We start from the raw sequence: 22003 nt of genomic DNA on the forward strand, positions 1-22003 counted from the left end.
TGCTCTGTGGCAAATGGTATCTTATTTCCTCAACCAGGAATTGAACCTGTATCCCTTGCATTGGAATGCAGATTCTTAATCACTGGATCCCTCGAGAAGTCCCTGGCCCACTTTTATTTGATCTGTTTGGAATACTTGCCAGCAGCCATCTGTGAGAAATCTTCTATTCCATCTTCATCCCATCTCTACGCCAGTGGTTTTGAGCATTTTGGGGTCATGCATTCCATTGATACTATGATAATGGATATAAACCCGTTCTCTGGAAAATTCATGTATGCACAGAATTTTGCACATAATCTCGCTGGATGTGATGACCTAACAACTTACGAGGCAATTGTTTATTTACACACTCATTTATTCATTTACTTGCTCATCACTTATTCACTTGTTCATTCATTTACTGTTAGCTAATGCTGTAATCTAGGTGCTGTGTTAGGTCTTGGAGACTCAAGAACAATGATCCCTACCCTCAAGGATTTTATAGACCAAGCTTACAGATGGTAAGTAAACCATCTGTGATGGTATATTTTATGTGTCATCTTCACGGGGATAAGGCATGCCTGGACAGCTGGTAAAACATTATTTCTGGGTGTCTGTGAGGGTGTTTTTAGAGGAGATTAGCATTTGGTTTTGTAGGCGGAATGAAGATCCCCCCACACCCCAATACTACTGAGCATCACCCATCTATTGAGGGCCTATCTAATACAAAAAGCGGGTGGCAGGGCAAGTTTGTTCTTTTTCCTGGGCTGGGCCATCAGTCTTCTCCTGCCCTTAAACATCGGCATTCCTCGTTCTCAGGCTTTCAGACTAGGACTGCAACTTAACCCTGGGGTCCCCTGGTTCTCAGTCCTTCGGACTGAATTCTATTACTGGCTTTCCTGGTTTTCCAGCTTGCAGTTTTTATGGTGGTAAAATATATACAACATAAAATTCACCATTTTGACCATTTTAAAGTGCACAATTCAGTGCCATTAAGTACATTTACAATGTTGTATGACCATGTGCTGTGCTCAGATCAGATGCTCAGTCGTGTCCTCCTCTTTGCAACCCCATGGACTATTATAGCCCACCAGGCTCCTCTGCCCTCCTAGCAAGAATACTGGTTGGGCTGCCATTTCCTCCTCTGGGGGCTCTTCCTGACCCAGGGATCAAATCTGTGTCTCTTACATCTCCTGCATTGGCAGCTGGCTTTTCTACCACTAGTGCACCTCCACCATGTCACTAGCCGTTTCCAGAACTCTTTCATCACCCCAAACAGGAACTCTGTACTTACTAAGCAGGAACTGCCTCTTCCCCACTCCCTTCTCCTGGTAATCTTTCTTCTTCTTCTTGCCTGTATGAATTTGCCTATTCTAGATACCTTGTATAAGTGGACTCATACAAAATTTTCCTTTCGTTTTTGGCTTATTTCAGTTGGCATAGTGTTTTTGAGGTTCATCCAAGTTCTAGCATGTATCAGAATTCATTCCTTTTTAAGGGTGAATAATATTCCATTATATATATATACACACACACATATATATGTGTGTATATCCATATATATATGGATAGCAGTTCATCTGTTGACCAACACTTGAGTTATTTCTACCTTTTGGCTACTGTGAATAATGCTGTTGTGAACACTGATAAAGAAATATGTGTTTGAGTCCCTGCTTTTGATTCTTTCGGGTATATATCTAGATGTGGAATTGCTGGATCATGTGGTAATTTTATGTTTAACTTTTTGAGGTTATATATATTTTTCTCAAAAGAAAATTTTAAAAGAATTTTCAAATTGTGCTTCATGAATTGCTTGACTTTATTTATGATTGGTATTTATTATTTATGACTGGTTATTTTAAATTTTATTCTGTAAGATTATTATCCTTTTACTTTGGTAATCACCTAGCACAGTTATTCTCATGCTTAAGCTTGTATCAGAGTCACTTGAAGGGCTTGTGCAAACAGAGAATTGGGCTCCATTTCCAGAGTTTCTGATTTGATAGGTCGGAGGTGAGGACTAGAGGTCTGTATTTCTAGCAAGTGTTCGGACAAGGCTGATGTCACTGTCCTGGAAACCGCGTTTTGAGAACCATTGACCATGCCTACTTGGAAATTCTTGAGGTAAAATAGAGCTTACCAACTGTTTTCAAATGTAATTAATTTTATGAGTGCTAAACCTAACAATTGCTGAAGTTGGCATGATATTATAAACACTCATTGTAATGTTGTAGTTTTACTTTTGTATTTTGTAATCAACAATTCTTTTCAGGTCTCTAACATTTTTATAGGCCTCCCCCAGACTTATAGGCCTTGATTATTGTGCCCAGATCACTGGTGGGGAGAATGGTTTTGCCCAGTGCCTATGTGTACGCAGTGACTCAAATGTGTCTGACCCTTTTGGACCCCGCCAGGCTCCTCTGTCCATGGGATTTTCCCGGCAAGAATAATGGCATTGAAACATGTATACTATCATGTAAGAAACGAAGTACCAGTCTATGTTCGATACAGGATACAGAATGCTTGGGGCTGGTGCATGGGGATGATCTGGAGAGATGATATGGGGTGGGAGGTGGGAGGGGGATTCAGGATTGGGAGCTTGTATACACCTGTGGTGGATTCATGTCAATGTATGGCAAAACCAATACAGTATTGTAAAGTAAAATAAAGTAAAAATTAAAAAAAAAAAAGAATACTGGATCAGGTTGCCGTTTCCTACTCCAGGGTATTTTCCTGACCCGGGGATCAAACCCATGCATGTCTCCTGTGTCTCCTGCATTGGCAGGGGAATTCTTTACCACTGAGCCACCTGGGAAGTCCACCCAATGCCTATAGATTTGCCTTACTTTTTTTTTTGAATGACTGGATTATTAACCCATTGTGTGAATGGGTCATAATTAATCACACCCAATCAATCAATCAATAAAATCTAACTTGTTTGTATTGTTTTCCTTCTACAAGCAAAGCTTCAGTGAATACTCCTCTGTCTCAGGTGTTTACACTTCTGACTGCATGTTAGAATCACCTGTCCTATTTTGTTCTTCCTGAATATAAGGGGTTTATTCTCTTCTATCATCAGGAGTACGAAATATAAAGTCTCCCCACTCCCGCCACCCCCTCCCCAGTTCCTCAGTGTTAATAGTGATAAGATTGTCCAGGCAGTACTGCTGCCCACTCCCAGCCTCAGGCCTCGAACGTGGCATAGCTAGCACTCAGTGTTTTTCTAATCAGCTCTTCTTCTCCTGTACTTGGATCTCATTACCCGAGGTTCTGATTTTATTGGCCTGAGTGCTGCCCAGGTATAAATATTTTTAAAAAGGTCTTCAGGTGATTTTAATGTGCAGACTGGGGCTAAGAATCATGGTTGTACATGCATCTTTGACCATGTGTGCTGTGTCTTGCCTGGGCCAGGAGAGTCCCTAGAGATACGATGCTAACCCAGAAGAAGACTCATCATTATCTTTGTAAAAAATGATGTTGAAATGATTGTCCCACAAGTCAAGACATGCTGTGTTATCACGGCAGTGGCAGAGGCAACAAGTGTCCTGCTGGTTCTCCTCTGCTTGAAAACATGCGCACCCCTAGCCTTTCCTGGTGTAAATGCTTGTCTTTTAATTACCAGGGAGGAGGGAATGAGCATTAAAAAGACAAGCTTCATTGCAAGAATCAGGACGGTGGCTCGTTCCTTATCCTTAATAAAGTTTCTGAGTTCAGTTGTTTTCATAATTTAAATTCTATTGCTTAATGTTCCCTGAATTCAAGAGTTCCCTAATGTTTTCAGGTATAATTTAAATTCTAGTATCAAAGAAATCTGCAGTGTAGAAACATTAGGACAGATTAATAAGTGAAAAGAAAAACACATAAGTGTCTATTTTCTATTTAATGAAAAATAATGAGAATCAAGTCTAATCATCTTAACAGCAGTGTTCAAGTGCAAATGTTACATTTTGGGTCAGAGAAGACGATTGACTAGCAACAGATGCAGAAATTTTTGTCACTGTTGTATGTACTTAAAGGCAGATGTGGCTATGCATCAAGCCAAAAAACTGAAGGTGGTATTCAAAATGTACAACAGCTGGTGTAGCATGGGGCCTGGGGCTAGCCAGGACATAGTTCTGGTCTGTTTTGACCAAAAACCAGCCCTCCAAATACATTTGATATAGTGGTAGTAAGATTCTCCTGCTTTCACAAGCCTACCCCTCTTGTCTATCACACTGCCTGAGATTCTACCACTCACTTGAGTAAAAATTTTATTTTCTGGAAACAGAAATACGGATATCTTTTTAAAAGAGAGTATGTATTTGTATGTGAGAACGTCCCCTCTTAATAGCTTTGTGCCTTGACTACTGATTACTTTATAGTTCATAATATAAGTAGGTTCCCTGCTGGAAAGGTTTCCTGGTGGACAGGACATAGATTAGTTTAGTGTTGGTGGGGAGAGAGAAAATTCATGACTCTGGGCTTCTGCCTGGGCAGAAAAGGCCTCATGTATGAGGTGACGTTATTAGGAAGGGGGGCGGAATGGCAAGAGGACTTGAAGATCAATGAAGCCTATTTGTTTTTCTTTTTTTTTTTTAAATCATTTTGCCAAGTAATAAACTTTAGCAAAGATGGCTAGATCTAGAAGAAACTGTAGAGATCATCTCTTCCACATGACCCAGTTTATATGTAAGGAAGCTGAACTCAGGAAAAGTGACTTGCTCAAGGTCACACAGTGGTTTAGGTTGGCAGTGTGGGAAGAACTGTAGTGTCAGAACCGGCTTTAGAGTCTGGCTCTGATACCAGTGAAGTGTGGCTCTTCTGCTGTCCTACAATATGCGGAATAAATTTCAGAAAATTTAAAACATAGGAAGGGATGAAGAAGTCCAGAGTATACCGTTGTTGCATAAAGTTTATTTTGCGCTGAAGCATTTGAGATCCTGAAATTGCTTATCTGTCTAAGAGCTCAGTTGTCATAAATCCCCTCCTTGGGAACAACTCTCTAATCTTCTTGGAGATGTAAAGCTGACACCACACCAAAGCAGATATTGCTACGAAACTATTCTATCCCCCATATCTAAGTGCCCTTTCTTGCCTCTCTTTCTAAAAAGTCATTTTTCCCCAGAAATGCCCTTCTCCTCCTCTTCCCTGATTAAGATGGTATATAAACCCCTTTGGGTTGCATCATTTTTTATGAACTTTGAGTAAATCTATTTCTTTTCTTCTTCTCAATCTGTTCTTTTGAGCTTAATTTGCAGGCCCACAAGAACAGAATATAAGAGGGTCAAGGAAATATTTTTCTCTATGACACATGAATTATACAAAAGACAAAAAACATTTAAAGATTTTATTCAAAGAAGATAGAATTGGTTCCAAAAGAAAATTTAAGAAACATTTATATAGTATGTTAGTCAAATGGACCTGGAAATGAATTTGCTAAGAGATACAAAATTGGTTAATGTTCTATAGGGCAATGAAATTGTAACTTTTGGGATAGAAATTTGCAAGTTAACATTATTTTCACAATTTTGTTCTCTAAACAAGTAGAATGGCAAAATCAAAGAAAGTCTGAATTAATACTCCTCTGATGAGTCTGTTAAAAACAATGATACTGAAAAGACATACCTTTATCACAGTAGTTAATTTCCAAGTTGGGTAGATTTGGCTTAGTATGTGAAAGTGATGGAAAAAAAGAAGTCTGAAGTACTCCTCAATTGTTACTATCTAGAAGGAATATGGGTTTCTGGAGTGTTCTGGGTCCTTGATTCTTTGAGGGTCCATCCATCTGTATATTTCCTATGTATACACTGCAAGAGGAAGTTATCCTAGGATAGAGAAGTCTTGTTCCATAACATCAAACCTCCCAGTATCAACCAGCCAAACTGCTGAGGATTTGAAAGCCTGAACTCAGAAGGGACTTACTCTTTGCTAGATGCCAGAGTAAACAGATTTAGTTGTCAGTTTAGCCAAGAATGAGTGAAAATAAGTGAAGATTTAAACTTCCTGAAGCAGAAGACCTGTTGAATTGGGAGTGGGCATTGGGCAATGACATTTCTCCCCTTCTGTTTTGTGAGAAGGGAATTGTGTCTGAAATCATTTCACTTCCTCTCACCTTGGTAACAAAATCTGGCCACGTATCTTGGCGATTCTCCAAGTCCAGGACTTGTCCGTGAGGTCTGGTCAGGGCTGAATCTGCCCCAGTCAATGTTCTTTTGGGTGTCTACTTCTCAATTTGCCTCTGTTTGCATTTCAAATGCTTCAATTATTTAGTTATAAACTAGTCTGTTCCTTGTTCTTAGGTGGGCAGTGACCCCACTGAAACAGTTTGGAAATGCTGCATATATTTGTATCTTTCAGCTCCTGTCTCTGGGCTGAATTCTGTGTCCACTTTCTCTCACATACCTACAGAGGCATGGCTGTCTTTGATCATGTTGTGGAATGTTTGGGGAATACATTCCTCCTTGTGCCTTTGGCCCTATTAAGGCATAACGGGGGATGCCTTGACACCTCCCACCCCAGTTCTCATATCTCCTACACACCGCAAGAGAATGGTGATAAACACACTACCTCTTCATACCAAGGAATAAATGACTGACAGCTTTTAATTTGTTAACTATCCCTGAGGTCTCATTTTTTTTTTAAAATTGAAGCATTCTTGATTTACAGAGATCTTATTTTTAAGACATGTATTTTTTTTAAATAAGAAAAGTCTTGTTCATTTTGAAAGTCTTAGGAAATTATAAAATGTATTAAAAAGAAAATTTAAATCACCTAGACTATCACTATCCAAGGATAACAAATGTGGTTAACATTTTGCTATATTTGCTTTCAGATATACACATACTTCAAAAGAAAAACTGAGATTCAACTGTTTTATTAACTTTTTAATTGTGGTTGAAGCCAATTTCAAGGGTGTAATTTCATGAATCAGTTAGGGGATTGTAAACAATTCTTTTTTGAAGTTGATGGGGTGGGAGGGGGCAGTAGGAGTTCATAGACATTCATGAACTAACACTGTAGAGGCATCTCCATCCAAAGAAATGCTTTTCTGTCCACATGTTGGGCTGGCAGATATGGGCTCTGAGACAGAGAAGATTTTTGGAGCTATTTATGGAGTCACTAGGAGTCGGACACGACTGAGTGACTTCACTTTCACTTTTCACTTCCATGCATTGGAGAAGGAAATGGCAACCCACTCCAATGTTCTTGCCTGGAGAATCCCAGGGACGGGGGAGCCTGGTGGGCTGCTGTCTATGGGGTCGCACAGAGTCGGACACGACTGAAGTGACTTAGCAGCAGCAGCAGCAGCAGCATGTTACTGTGTGTGCAGGGAGTACATGAACCCGAGGCCTTATTTCTCCTATTTGAGAATGTATATACTCCAGCTTTCTCCAGCTTTCCACTTGTCACTATTGCCTACCTAGTTGAATATTCAGGCTAGAGCTTGACTCTCATTTTCCTTTTCTGCTTACATTGTGAAGGTTTTCCCTTAAAATTTGTTCTGAATATGATCACTTAAAATTTTTTTTTGTTTATTTTTAGTTGAAGGATAATTGCTTTACAGTGTTGTGTTGGTTTCTACCAAACATCAACATGAATCAGCCATTGGTTTGCCTATGTCCCCTCCCACTTGAACATCCCTCCCACCTCCCCGCCCATCCCTCCCCTCTAGGTTGTTACCAAGCCCCTGTTTGAGTTCCCTGAGTCATACAGCAATTCCCATTGGCTATCTGTTTTACATATGGTAATATATGTTTCCTTGTTCCTCTGTCCATACATCCCATCCTTGCCTTCTTCCCCAGCCCTGTCCATAAGCCTGTTCTCAATGTTTGTGACTCCATTGCTCCTCTGCAGGTAGGTTCATCAGTACCATCTTTCCAGATTCCATATATATGTGTTAGTGTATGGTATTTGTTTTTCTCTGACTTACTTCATTCTGTATAATAGGTTCTAGGTTCACCCACCTCGTTAGGACTCACTCACATGCATTCCTTTTTATGGCTGAGTAATATTCCATTGTATATATGTACCACAGCTTCTTTATCCATTCATCTTTCAATGGACATCTAGTTTGCTTCCTACGTCCAATGTCCTAGCTATTGTAAATAGTGCTGCAATGAACATTCCAATACATGTGTCTTTTTCAATTTTGGTTCCTCAGGGTATATGCCCAGTACTATCTTCACTGTTACAGCTTGGTCTATGTCTCCATCATTTATAACTTGAATGAGTTCAGTTAATGTTTATGGAAATAAAGACCAACCTGGTGAGAACAGGTGAAGGTTATTTGTACACAGCTTGCTGTAACAAGGGAGCCAACTGCCATCACTTGGGTTTTGGCTGAGACTCAAAAGCAGGCAGAGAAATGGGAAGATTTTGTAGTGGAGAAAAGAGAAGACTTTAGGTTTGCCCTGACTGGATGCTGTTAGTGTGGGGAAGTTCTCAAGGAGGGGGCAGCTAGAGATAGGACATCTTATGTGATTGGTTAAGGGTGCATATTTGGCTTTCTCTGGTTTTCTAAGTTGGAAGTCAGGACAAACTTTAATGAAGCTGCCAGTTATTTATCAATTCTGCCTGTTTTGGGCTGCTAGTGACAGGAGTTGTTTGGCTTCATGGAACTTTTTTCTAGAGATAGTGGTCTGACTTTGTACAAGTCTGCCTTATAAATAATAAGTGGGATGGATTCATGGGCTCCCTAGATAATGAGTTGGTTTCTAGGGCTAGTTGAGATAGTAGGCTAGAGTTCTATTTTTACATAGGGTTAGGCTGTTCTATGGAGAAGGCAGTGGCACCCCACTCCAGTACTCTTGCCTGGAAAATCCCATGGACAGAGGAGCCTGGAAGGCTGTAATCCATGGGGTCACTGAGGGTCAGACATGACTGAGCGACTTCACTTTCACTTTTCACTTTTATGCATTGGAGAAGGAAACGGCAACCCACTCCAGTGTTCTTGCCTGGAGAATCCCAGGGACGGGGGAGCCTGGTGGGCTGCCATCTATGGGGTCACACAGAGTTGGACATGACTGAAGCGACTTAGCAGCAGCAGGCTGTTCTATGGGCTTCCCAGGTAGCTCAGCTGGTAAAAAATCCACCTGTAATGCTGGAGACCCCGGTTTGATTCCTGGGTAGGGAAGATCCCCTGGAGGAGGGCATGGCAAAACACTTTGGTATTCTTGCCTGGAGAATCCCCATGGACAGAGGAGCCTGGCAGGCTACAGTTCACGGGATCGCAGAGTCGATACAGCTGAGGACTAAGCACAGCACAGGCTGTTGTGTGTTCAGTCTGTTACACCGCATTTGCATTCAAAACGTAATGGTGCTTCTTTGCTGAACACTTGGAGCCAACTTGATTGGAAAGTAACTACTGTTATTGTCATCTCCGTTTACGTAGAAGAACCTGAGAGTCATAGAGGTTAAGTAACTTACCCTAGATCGCACAGTAAGAAGAGCCTGGCTTTAAACTTCGGCAGCTTTCACTCCAGAAACCACCACCTTAGACTACCTCCCTTAGCCACTTAGAGACTGGAGTCACTGTCTTTCCAGTATGTTAGCCATCAAGAATTTAAAACGCAACCTCTCCATCAGCAGAATTTACATTTTGACTGCTACTTCTATTCCTGAGTAAGGCAGTCCATTCTATATGACGTAATTCATCTTTTATCTTCTCACTGAAACTTAACTCCGTTCATCGCATTTTAAAAAATGCACTGGGTCTTTGTTGCTGCATGCAGGCTTTCTCTAGTTGTGTGGCACAGGCTTCTCATTGCTGTGGCTTCTCTCTGTTGTGGAACATGGGCTCCTGGTGCACAGGCTTAAGTAAGTGCAGCATGTGGGCCCAGTAGTTGTGAATTACTGGCTCTCCAGCCCATGGGCTTCAGCAGTTGTGGTGCATGGGCTTACTTGCCCCAAGGCATGTGGGATCTTCTTGGACTTTAGAGATTGAGCCCATGTCCCCTCCATTGACAGGCAGATTCTTAACCACTGGACAATCATGGAAGTCCCCCATTTCCCTTTAAAATATCCAATGTGAAATCATTTGCCTCAGATTGGGACTGGAACCCATGTGCTGGGACTCGAACCTGGCCAAAACCCAGTTCAGGAGTCAAACCCATGTGACCAGGACTTGAACCCAGCCAAAACCCAGGGTACCTGGTTTCAGGACATGATGAAGCTCAGGTTCTTAATATCTGCTCACAGAAAGAATTCAGTGAGAGACAAAGTGATAGGTAAGAAGTGGATTTACTCAGATTCGGAGAGGAACACACTCCACAGACAGAATGTGGGCCAGTGCAGAGGGCGAGTTGGGGGGGGCCCTGAAATGTGGTTGGTTAGCTTTTAAGGCCTGGGTAATATAGACAAATGAGTGGGAGGATTATTCCAACTATTTTGGGGAAGGAGTGGCGATTTTTAGGAGTTGGGTCCCTGCTCACTTTTGGTCTTTTGATAGTGCCTTGGAACTGTCTTGGCCCCTCTGGGTGTGTCATTTAGCTTGCTGATTAAGGATCAAGGTCTAGTCAAAGTGGACTGGTTCGCCTTCTTGGACCCATTTCATTCTAATTGGTTTATGTTGTATCCTTGGGTTAGACTTCCCTGGTGGCTCAGACGGTAAAGCGTCTGCCTACAATGCTGGAGACCCTTGGGTTATGTCATTCTTTTAAAAGTTGTGCCCTGCCCCCTTCCTTCCTGTTTCAAATGTAGAATATTAAGGATTGAGTCTCTGAGAGGAAAATGGAAAGTGTTGTGACACCCGTTGTACACACACCCAGAAGTCAGACTGCCTGGGTTTGGTTCTCAGCTCCCTCACTCAGTAGTTACAGACCTTAGGCTGACCTCTGAATTTATCTAAGCCTCTGTTTCCCAATCTGTAGATGGAGATGATGGTACAATACTACCTGTCCTATGAAGCTTAAAGATTCAAATATCAGACATAAAGCACTTGAAAATGCCAAGGCAGATGGTAGGTTCTCAAGGTCAATTAAAACAGAAATACTCTAAGAAGATTCTCCTATGGCTTTAACTAACGAACTATGGAAGTGGGAATTTAATTGTCAATAGTCTGGGCTGGAAAGGGAGGGGAGAACAATCCTACACCCTTTTTCAAAAAATTTTCTGGGGCAAGTGAAGACTTCTCAAAGCAGTTGACAGAAAATCGCATTCCCACCCATCTGCCTCCCTCCCCCACACATACTTCCCATTCACTTTTGAGGTCCTCCGATGATTACAAGGGAAAAGACTGAATAAGATTTCATTTTTACTGATTGAGTTGAACAATTGGTCTTTGTAAATCCAAGTAAATACACAACACATTAAGGACTTCAAATCTTCAAATCCTATTTTATTTGTCTTCTGTGGGTCACTGTACTTGAAATAAGTAGGAGCCAGATAAATAGGCATCCACTGGAGGAACAATACAGGGGTGCCCAGCCTTTTGTTTGTTGAAATAATTGCATATCAAGGGCTTTATCCTCTACTTTGGTACAAAACACAAAAGAATAATTTAAATTTCCAATTTAACAAAATAAAAGAGATCCGCACCCCCAGCACAGTTTGTTCTGTCTTGGCGGCATCTCCCCACCTAGGGAGGATGTGGCACAAGGAGGGAAGCGAACTGGCTCACTCTGGCGGTGCTGCAGCCTCTGGAATCCCTGGGTGGCCAGGGGAGGGTCTCTGGACCCCTGCCTCTTGACTTCAGGAGGGTGGTGAGAGCTGGGTGCAGTGCACCTGAGTGAAATGGGGTGGGAATTTGTGGACGTTCTTATCTGATTGCCTCTGTTTTCTAATGATTTGGAGAAGCAAAGTCAAGTGCTGAAAATGGGGATGGGGACTTGTGGCTTGCAGTGAGGAGCAGAAGCATGAAAGAAGTCTCAGTGTGGGTGGAAGATGAGTGGACTAGCAACGGGAGCCACTGATGTTCACAGTCATGACTTGACAGTGGCCCGTCGGTGTGGTTATATTTTTCTCCAGCCCCTTTCAGCTCTCAGTGTATGGGGACAGAACAGGCAGAGACCTGATTTTAACAGAGAGATGTGTGTTTTAGCTAAGTGAGTCTAACAAAGTGAGAAGAGGCCAGGGGATTGGGCAAGAGGGAGCAAGGATAACGACGGGCAGGGAACCTAAGCCTCTGTTCACTGTCCCTCCTCCTCCCCCATGCCACATCCTCACTTGGAGAATGGGATGCTTGAAAGCTGAGATTTTGGAGGGGTTTTAGTAATTGGTAACGACAAGGTCTAGGGTCTGCGGTGAGACCATGGGAGAGATTGGTGGAGTGGCATAGAGACCAAGCTCATCAGAGGTGAGAAAATCAAGGAACTGCGTGAACAGGATATTGGAAGGGTCAACAATAGATACCAGAATCACCAGTAATTAGGACTGATCTGGTATTGCAGAGAGGGACAGTAAGCCAGGAGCTAAGTATTCAAGGGATAAAAGGGGTGACGCTGGGAAAAGGACTGTGCCAACAAAAGTTGGTGGGTGGTATAGTCTGAGAACACAAGATTCAGAGCTCAGAGGTTTTACAGAGGAAGAGAGGAAAATGGAGGAAAGGATGGATACTCCCTCTCCAGAGGATGGAGAGAGTGTAGTTTTTACTGGGGGGAATCTTTAGGAAAAGACTCATTCTCAGGGCGAAGCCAGGATTCTGTTAAAAAGGTCCCTTTAGAAATTCAGCCAACTGAGTAAAGGGAGAGAGAATGATACATAGTAACCCTAGAATAGAATGGGATACACATGCTGCTGTAACTGCTCAGAGAACGGCAGGTGGGAGGGTTCTGGGTAGAAGGTGACAGTTGACCTGAGTCTAAGGGATGGGTATGAGTTCTCCAGGCAGATGAGGAGGAAGGAAGGAGAAAAAAAGAGCCCAGACAAAGGCTTGGGGCATGATTGGATGTGGGGAACAGAAAATAGGCTGGTGAGAATAGAGGAGAAGGGATGTGGGGCTGGAGAGTCTGAGGCAGGGGTCCCATCATGAAGGGCCCTGAATGCCATATTTGGAGGCTGAGCTTTTCTTGAAAGTGGTTATGTGCTATTGAAGGAGTATAAGCAGGACAGTGGCTGGATTTTTAAATATTCAGTTCAGTTCAATTGCTCAGTCGTGTCCGACTCTTTGTGACCCCATGAATTGCAGCACCCCAGGCCTCCCTGTCCATCACCAACTCCCAGAGTTCACTCAAACTCATGTCCATTGAGTCGGTGAGGCCATCCAGTCATCTCATCCTCTGTCGTCCCCTTCTCCTCCTGCTCCCAATCCCTCCCAGCATCAGAGTCTTTTCCAGTGAGTCAACTCTTCGCGTGAGGTGGCCAAAGTACTGGAGTTTCAGCTTTAGCATCATTCCTTTCAAAGAACACCCAGGACCAATCTCCTTCAGAATGGACTGGTTGGACCTCCTTGCAGTCCAAGGGACTCTAAGAGTCTTCTCCAACACCACAGTTCAAAAGCATCAATTCTTTGGTGCTCAGCTTTCCTCACAGTCCAATTCTCACATCCATACACGACCACGGACCTTTGTTGGCAAAGTAATGTCTCTGCTTTTGAATATGCTATCTAGGTTGGTCATAACTTTCCTTCCAAGGAGTAAGCGTCTTTTAATTTCATGGCTGCAGTCACCATCTGCAGTGATTTTGGAGCCCCCCAAAATAAAGTCTGACACTTTTTCCACTGTTTCTCCATCTACATTCCCATGAAGTGATGGGACCAGATGCCATGATCTTAGTTTTCTGAATGTTGAGCTTGAAGCCAACTTTTTCACTCTCCTCTTTCACTTTCATCAAGAGGCTTTTGAGTTCCTCTTCACTTTCTGCCATAAGGGTGTTGTCAGCTGGATATCTGAGGTTATTGATATTTCTTCCGGCAGTCTTGATTCCAGCTTGTGCTTCTTCCAGCCCAGCATTTCTCATGATGTACTCTGCATAGAAGTTAAATAAGCAGGGTGACAATATACAGCCTTGACATACTCCTTTTCCTATTTGGAACCAGTCTGTTGTTCCATATCCAGTTCTATGTCCATGTTCCAGTTCCATGTCCAGTTTTAAATATTAATAGTATTGAATTCAGTAAGAAACCATTCTGTGATTTGCATTTTTAAAATATGTGTATCTATGAATACAGATATCTATTAATCTATCTATATAATCCCAGATATGAAGTTGATTTCAACTGTTCCAGACCAGATTGTTGGCATTTGGACTCAACCAAAAGATTTGAGTTTGATTTAAGATTTACTAAAGATTTAAGTCAGAGGCCAGAGCATTGTGCCTTGGGGAAGGGCCTAAAGACTCCCAGGGATTAGGAGTCTTTGCACATAGACCTGAATTGGATACTTAGGTTTTCAATTACTAGTTTATTGCCTAGGACAAATTACTTAACTGCTCTGACTCCTCTTCTTATCAGTAAAATGGGATTAATAGTCCCTACTTGAAGGTTTGCGTGTGGATTAAATGAAATCATGCAGTAATGTACTCAGCAGACAGACTATCACATGATAATTGCTCAGTAAATATTAGTTGTTGTTTTAATAATGTATGAACTTCAAGTCCACACATGTACCTACATTACTTCATCTTGGGTTGACTGCACATTGCAACGACCTAGTTCTACTTTTAAAAAACAGGCAGGGGCCTCCCTGGTGGTTCAGTGATTGAGAATCTTCCTGCCAATGTATGGTTTGATCCTTGCTCCAGGAAGATCCCACTTGCCCCAGAGTAGCTAAGCCTGAGCACCACAACTACAGAAGCTTGCGCACCTAGAGCCAGTGCTCTGTAACAAGAGAAGCCACCCCAATGAGAAGCCCAAGCACCACAATGAACAGCAGCCTCTGCTCGATGCAACTAGAAAACGCTGCAGGCAGCAATGAAGACCCAGGGTGGCCAAAAATAAGGGCCTAATTAAAAAACAAACAAATAAGTATAACCTGGTTCCACTCCAGGGATTATGATGAATTTGGTCAAGGGTACGGCCTAGGTATTTTTATAAACTCCCTCAGGTGATTTTAATGTGCAATAAAGTTGAATGCTGTTGCTTCTCAGGGGCGAGACCTTGAACCAGCATCAGTAGCATCACCTGGAAATTAGATTGAAAGGCAAAATTTCCCTGATCTGTTGAATCAGAAACTCTGGGGGTGAATCAGCAATCTGTGTTTAAACAAGCTCCCCAGGTGATTCTCATCACACTCAAGTTCTCATAAGTCCTGATCCAGAGCTAGCAGTTCAGCGTGGTCATTTCAGCTGTTGACCTCACTTACATTGACCCAACAGGTCTTTCAAATTCACCCCTTCCATTTCCTAGGCATTCCCTCACCTGCCTTCCTTTTTTCCCTTCCCCTCTTCAGAGGTTAGATTTAGGGTTGAGGTTTCTTTTCTTTAGCTTATTTAATTTTATGTATTTTATTTTTATTCTATCAGGTACTCTTCCATTCTCCCAACAAAATGTTGGTGTTGGGAAAATGGATGAAATTTCCTGAACATTTCCTGGAGCTTAATAAGGAAAACACAGTTCCTAAGCTCATGGAATTCCCAGCTGTCATACTGATTTATGATAGATGTATATTTGGTCTTTGTCCCCACTTCTGGCACAGACCTCCAAAATTGGAATTTCCCTTGGAATTTTCTGTGTTGAGAGCATTAAAAGTTTCTTTTGTTGTGTTAATGGTGACTTCTGGACAACACCTAAGGAAGGAGACTAGTTGCTAGGAGACCCAATCCTGTGATTATAACTTTGAGTTCCACCCCCTGACCTCAGAGCAGGGCAGAGGGGCTGGTCAATGAGTTTGATCTCCAGTGGCCAATGTTTAGTCAAGTGGGCCTACATAATGAAGTGGCCTAAAAAGCCCAGGAGGCCTGGGTTCAGGGAACTTCCCGGGGAAGATGGAGGCCCTGGAGGGGTGTTGCACCTGGAGAGGACATGGATGCTTCCCCAACCCACCCTCCACCCATCTTTTTGGGCAGTCTGGTAAGTAAAATGTTCTTTTGAGTTTTACGAGCCACTCTAGCGTATTAATTGAACCTAAGCAGGGGGTCTTTTAAACCTTTAGTTATTTTTGGTCAGTCATAAAACCTGGGCTTTCCATTGGTGTCTGAAGTGGGGAGCAGTCTTGTGGGGCTGAGCCCTTATGTTGTGGGATATGATGCTACCTCTGGGTAAACAGTATCAGATTTGAGTTGAATTGTAGGACATCCAGGTGGTGCTGGAGAATTGCTTGGTGTGGGAAAGGACCCACCACACATTGGAAGTGGAGTCAGAAATTTACCCGCATTAAAAATAAAAGTGGCTACCTGGATGGAAGGGAGGTTTGGGGAAGAATGAATACATGTACATGAGTTTGAGTAAATTCCGGGAGTCAGTGCTGGTCAGGGAGGCCTGGCATGCTGCAGTTCATGGGGTCGCAGAGTCGGACATGACGGAACAACTGAACTGAATACATGTATATGTGTGGCTGAGTCCCTTCACTGTTCACCTGAAACTATCTCAACACTGTTTGTTAATCAGTCATACCCCAATACAAAATAAAAATTTAAACAAAAAAGGTGGCTAAACTGTGCCTGCCTCAGGCAGACTTGTGCAGGGTGATTTAGGTCCTAAGCTTGCCTGTTTTATATCCTCCTCTTCCTGTAATTTAGTTCTCTCTGCTCTGCCCGTGTGAAAACCTACTCTCACGTTTGGCTCTGACCTCGGTCATTTGTAAGTTAGTTTGAACTACTCTGAGAATAAGCCATGTTTGCTTACCAGACTGCCTGCACCTGAGGAAAGGGGCTGGGTCTTTATTTCTTCCCATGCACATACTTCTCCAGTTCAGACTCCTGTAATAACGTGCCACTTGTATTTTTCAATTGTTTAATTGAAGTATTGTTACTTTACAGTGTTTTAGTTTCTGCTGTATAGCAAGGTGAATCGGCTATTGTAGTTTTTCAGTTGCTAGGTTGTGTCCGACTCTTTGAATCCTGTGGGCTATAGTGCGCCAGGCTTCCCTGTCCTTCACTATCTCCTGGAGTTTGCGCAAATTCATGCCCATTGAGTCAGTGATGCTTTCTAATCATCTTGTCCTCTGCCACCCTCTTCTCCTTTTGCCTTCAATCTTTCTCAGCATCAGGGTCTTTTCCAGTGAATTGGCTCTTCACCTCAGGGGCCAAAGTACTGGGGTTTGTACATATATCCCCTTCCTCTTGAACCTCCCCTCCAACCCGCATCTCACTCCTCCAGACCATCACAGAGCTCACAGCTGAGCTCCCTGTGCTAGGCAGCAGCTTCCTACTGCTCCTGCTCCTGCTGCTGCTAAGTCACTTCAGTCGTGACCGACTCTGTGCGACCCCATAGACGGCAGCCCACCAGGCTCCCCCGTCCCTGGGATCCTCCAGGCAAGAACACTGGAGTGGGTTGTCATTTCCTTCTCCAATGCATGAAACTGAAAAGTGAAAGTGAAGTCGCTCAGTCGTGTCCTACCCTCAGCCATCTCATGGACTGCAGCCTTCCAGGCTCCTCCATCCATGAGACTTTCCAGGCAAGAGTACTGGAGTGGGTTGTCATTGCCTTCTCCGAGCTTCCTACTAGTTATCTGTTTTACACATTGTAGTATATATATGTCAGTGCTACTCATTCATTTCACCCACTCCTTCCCCCACTGTGTCTACAAGTCTATGCTCTATGTCTGTGTCTCTATTCCTGCCCTGCAGATAGGTTCATTAGTAGCATTTTTCTAGATTCCCTATATGCGTTAATATATAATACTTGCTTTTCTCTTTCTGACTTACATCAGTCTGTGTGGACAGACTCTAGGTCCATCCACATCACAGCAAATAACCCAATTTTGTTCCTTTTTATAACTGAGTAATATTGCATTGCTTATATGTATCACTTCTTTATCCATTCCTCGTCAATGGACATTTAGGTTGCTGCCATGTCCTGGCTATTATAAATAGTGCTACAATGAACACCCCCAGTGGCTCAGTGCTAAATAATCTGCCTACCAATGCAGGAGATGAGGGTTTGATCCCTGGGTGGGGAAGATCCTCTGGAGAAGGAAATGGCACCAGTATTCTTGCCTGGAAAATTCCATGGACAGTGGAGCCTGGTGGGCTACAGTCCGTGGGTTGCAAAGAATCAGACATGACTGAGCAGCTAAGCATGCATGAGCATTGGGGTACGTGTCTTTTTGAATTATGTTTTTCTCATCCACTTGCATTTTTAAGTGCTGAGCAGCACTGGTTTGGCACCACAGAGGAGGGTTTGTCTGCAGCCAGCTAGCCATATAACCTTGAGCAAAATCATGGAACGTTTTGGCACCTTAGTTTTCTCATCTATAAAATGGGCTTGATGATGGTTAACATCATACAGTTATGAAGACTATATAAGATGATGCATGAAAAGTGCATTGGTCAATACTGAGGGTATTTACTGAGAGCACTCAATGAATGGTATGTATTAATGATTGTTATTTATTAAATTTCACTTCTTGCTATGGAAGGATAGGTTTCATCCAGGGCAATATGATAAAATGAATGTCAGACTCTAGTGAGCTGTTGGGAAGCTTTTGGGCAGAGTGTTTTCCCTGAGTTACAGTATCTACTCTGACAACCCCCTTTCTAGGCAGCCCAGAACTCTCCTCCACCAATGTCTCCAGAAACACCCGTTGCTGTTGCTACTGCTAAGTCGCTTCAATTGTGACCGACTCTGTGTGACCCCATAGACGGCAGCCCACCAGGCTCCCCCGTCCCTGGGATTCTCCAGGCAAGAACACTGGAGTGGGTTGCCATGTCCTTCTCCAATGCATGAAAGTGAAAAGTTAAAGTGAAGTTGCTCAGTCGTGTCCGACTCTTCGCGACCCCATGGACTGCAGCCTACCAGGCTCCTCCGTCCATGGGATTTTTGAGTACCGGAGTGGGGTGCCATTGCCTTCTCCGTTGCTGAGCCCATCTTATGCTTTCCTGTGGGTTCACCAGTGCAGTGCTAAAACTGCCTGGTGTGTGTGCCTATGTGCTAAGTCACTTCAGTCGTGTCCAACTCTTTTCAACCTTATGGACTATAGCCCGCCAGGCTCCAAAGCGGGCTGGAGCAAGTCTTAAATCTTTTCAGGGAGTTTAATACCTTGCAAAAGCCTCAAGTCTATTTTAATTAAATTATTTCATTCAATGTCAGGCTTAAAGAGCACCCTACAGAGTCTCAGCTCTGAATGAATGCATTAAGAAATCAAATAGTATAGATGATGGCATAATCCTCCAGGCAGATATAAATAGAATCTCCTCTGTTGCCCTTTCATTTCCTTGCATTAGTTAATAAACACACTTTTATAGCATCTGCTTTTTCTTTTCTTTGCCTAATATTCTTTCGTTGCCTTAGTAAAAAAGAGAACAGAATTCATAATAAAAAAGATATTGGGGAAGAATTTACTATCTGGATTTTCAGGACTGGAAGGGATTTTCTACATTTTATATATATAAAACATATTATAACTTATAATTAATATGCATAATTTACCTGGTGTGGGCAGAGATCTAAAGAAGGAGATGACTTGGCCAAGGTCACAGAGCTTCACCTCCAATGAACTCAGCTTGAAAAAAGACACAATCTTTGTTCTGGATGAGTATTGGGAGCCACAGAAAAACTTGGTGTGGAAAAATGAGTAGGTCAGGGCAGAGGTTAAGGGGGAGGGGTGCACAGTCTGGTCTCAGATTGCCCAGGGGTTGAATCCTAGTGTATCTCATGATGACTGGGCAAGTGATTAAAAATGACCATTGCTGGGGTGTAAATTTCCTTTCCCCCAAGTAGGGATAATGACACCACCTACCCCAGGGTGCTGTTGAGCCCAGCTACAGCTCACTAAAACCAGTACTGTGCCTCAATACATTTTAGCTATTATTGCTGTTAACTTTTTTTTTTTTTTTTAAAGCTCTTATTGGGATGGTAATAGGAAGGTTCTCCATCTTTAGTGCTTTATGGCTCCTTGTAATGAGTCAGTTTCTGGCCCCTAAAAAGAAAGTTCCAGTGGTTCTTAATTTAAGGGCTGATTTCTCTGCTAATGAGAGTAAGTAGAAGAAGGGCAGGTGTGAAGGGTCAGCTCCATCAGAGAGGGCCGCTGCTGCTGCCAAGTCGCTTCAGTCGTGTCCGACTCTCTGCAACCTCATAGAGGGCTGGAAACAATGCTATTTGAGCCTCTGAGACTATCAAAGTGAATTTAAGAGCTGAAGAAACATGGGAGCTCCGTGAAAGGAGGTGTTAGTAACAAAAATAAAATTAATGTTACCAAGTACGTTAACATTCATTGTCTCATTTGATTCTCAATTATATATGATATATTCTATAGATTCTATGTGGTAAGTCTTTAACTCTCTTGAATAAACAAATGAATAGTTGAATAGGCATTATTGTCCTATTTAAATGAGGAAATGGAAACGTACTCTTTGCTAGGTAACAGACTTCCCTGACATTTAGTAGCTGAAAGCAACAATGACTCCTTAAAAAAATTTTTTTTAATTGATTTACAGTGTTGTGTTAATTTCTGGTATGCAGCAAGGTGATTCAGTTATATATATGTATTTTCCATTACAGTTTATCACAGGATATTAAATATAGTTCCCAGTGCTATACAGTAGGATCTTGTTTATCAATCCTATATATACTAGTTGGCATCTATTAACCTCAAACTTCCATTCCAGTCCTCCCTTCCACCCCTGCACTTGGCAACCACAAATCTATTCTCTACAACTGTGAGTCTATTTCTGTTTCACAAGGACGTTTATTTGTAACGACTTCTTCATGATTCTGTAGTTTGGCAGGATGGCCTCTCTGCTGGTTTTGCCCAGGTTCAAGATGCTGGAGGGTCCATTGGATTGAGGGTCCAAGGGACCTTAGTGGTGTATGTGGCAGTTGATGTCAGCTATGGGCTATGATGCCTTGCTTCTCCCCCTCGTGGCTTCCCCTCCTCCATAGACTAGATGAGCTTCCTCACTTGGAGGTCTCAGGAAAGCAGTCCAAGGTGGTGAAGACAGAAGCTGCAAGGCTGTTGCTTCTACCACATTTTATTTGTCAAAGCAAGTCTCAAGGCCAGCAAAGATCCTAAGGTTGGAGAAACTCCCTCTGTTGATGAGAAAAGCTGTAAAAGTGTAGTTATATTTATTAGGAGATTAGCAAATTTAATCCTTTACTAGCACTTGGTCAAGGTCCCAGAGTTGATGCGAGTCAGGGTATAACTTGAATGAGGCTCCTGTAACTCCAGGGCTCGTGGCCTTTCTCCTACAGTATGATCACATTTGTGGTATGTGTAAACAGAACTCAGGGGTAAGGCAAAGGCTTTTTGCCCTTAGACATCTTGGGACTTTGGGGACCTGATGTGTCCGAAAAATGTCATAATCCTGAAACACTGTGGTTTGGACATAACATAATTCTTTATTTGTAAACTGTACAAAAATAAAATATTTTTAAGTAGTATAATTCAGAATAGCCTCTTTAAAATGAGAACAGAATGGCTGGCCCCTCCCGGAGAACTAAAGTACTTTTGTGGCTTAAATTAAGAAACATTCACTCTCTGTTATTCATAGAAATACAGATCTAGGGAAATAAACTCTTTAAAAAATGATGAAGTTTGAGGAAAGGACATGTGGTTCCTAAGCATTCAGCTGAAGCTTGAGAAGATGAAACAAGGGAGATTAAAGACAAAAAGATAAAATTTCAAGCCAGCAGAGGCTCCTCTAAAACCTTAGAAGAGAGCAGTCTGTTGAAGAATTGCATTGCCCATGCATTGCCCATGCATTATAGGAGAATCTGCCTAGAGTCCCAAACCGTAGTGATCTGTTATGAGCAATAGAAGAAAGTGATTCACAAAATGATTTGTTATACTCCCCCCCCCCCCCCCCCCGCCGATGCTTGTGATGGTGCAAACTTTAGAACTTTACTGTGACCCCCAAAGATACTTAATGGCCCTCAAAATGGTTTCTTGGAGGAGAAAAGAGTAACATGTAAATGCCTGGTCTCTTATTCCTGGCTGCTAAGAAATGAGTGGTGCTCAGCTGCCTGCCTCTGCAGTGCTGACTGAGGCAGTGGACAGAGCCTCAGGACAGAACA

The 22003-nt window shown here is 42.6% G+C and overlaps 1 long non-coding RNA gene across 2 annotated transcripts in view; it reads left to right on the forward strand.

Moving 5' to 3' along the window:
- The first annotated feature begins 405 nt into the window (after positions 1-405).
- LOC138441486 (uncharacterized) overlaps positions 406-22003 on the forward strand; it is a 111339-nt gene continuing 89741 nt past the window's right edge. Inside the window, exon 1 of one of the 2 annotated variants that reach the window (XR_011257364.1) lies at positions 406-500. This is a non-coding gene — a long non-coding RNA (uncharacterized lncRNA). The remainder of the gene's footprint in view (positions 501-22003) is intronic. The other variant, XR_011257365.1, reaches the window with a different exon arrangement.

Source organism: Ovis canadensis, chromosome 5, assembly GCF_042477335.2.
Source record: "Ovis canadensis isolate MfBH-ARS-UI-01 breed Bighorn chromosome 5, ARS-UI_OviCan_v2, whole genome shotgun sequence".
NCBI classification, from domain to species: Eukaryota; Metazoa; Chordata; class Mammalia; order Artiodactyla; family Bovidae; genus Ovis; species Ovis canadensis.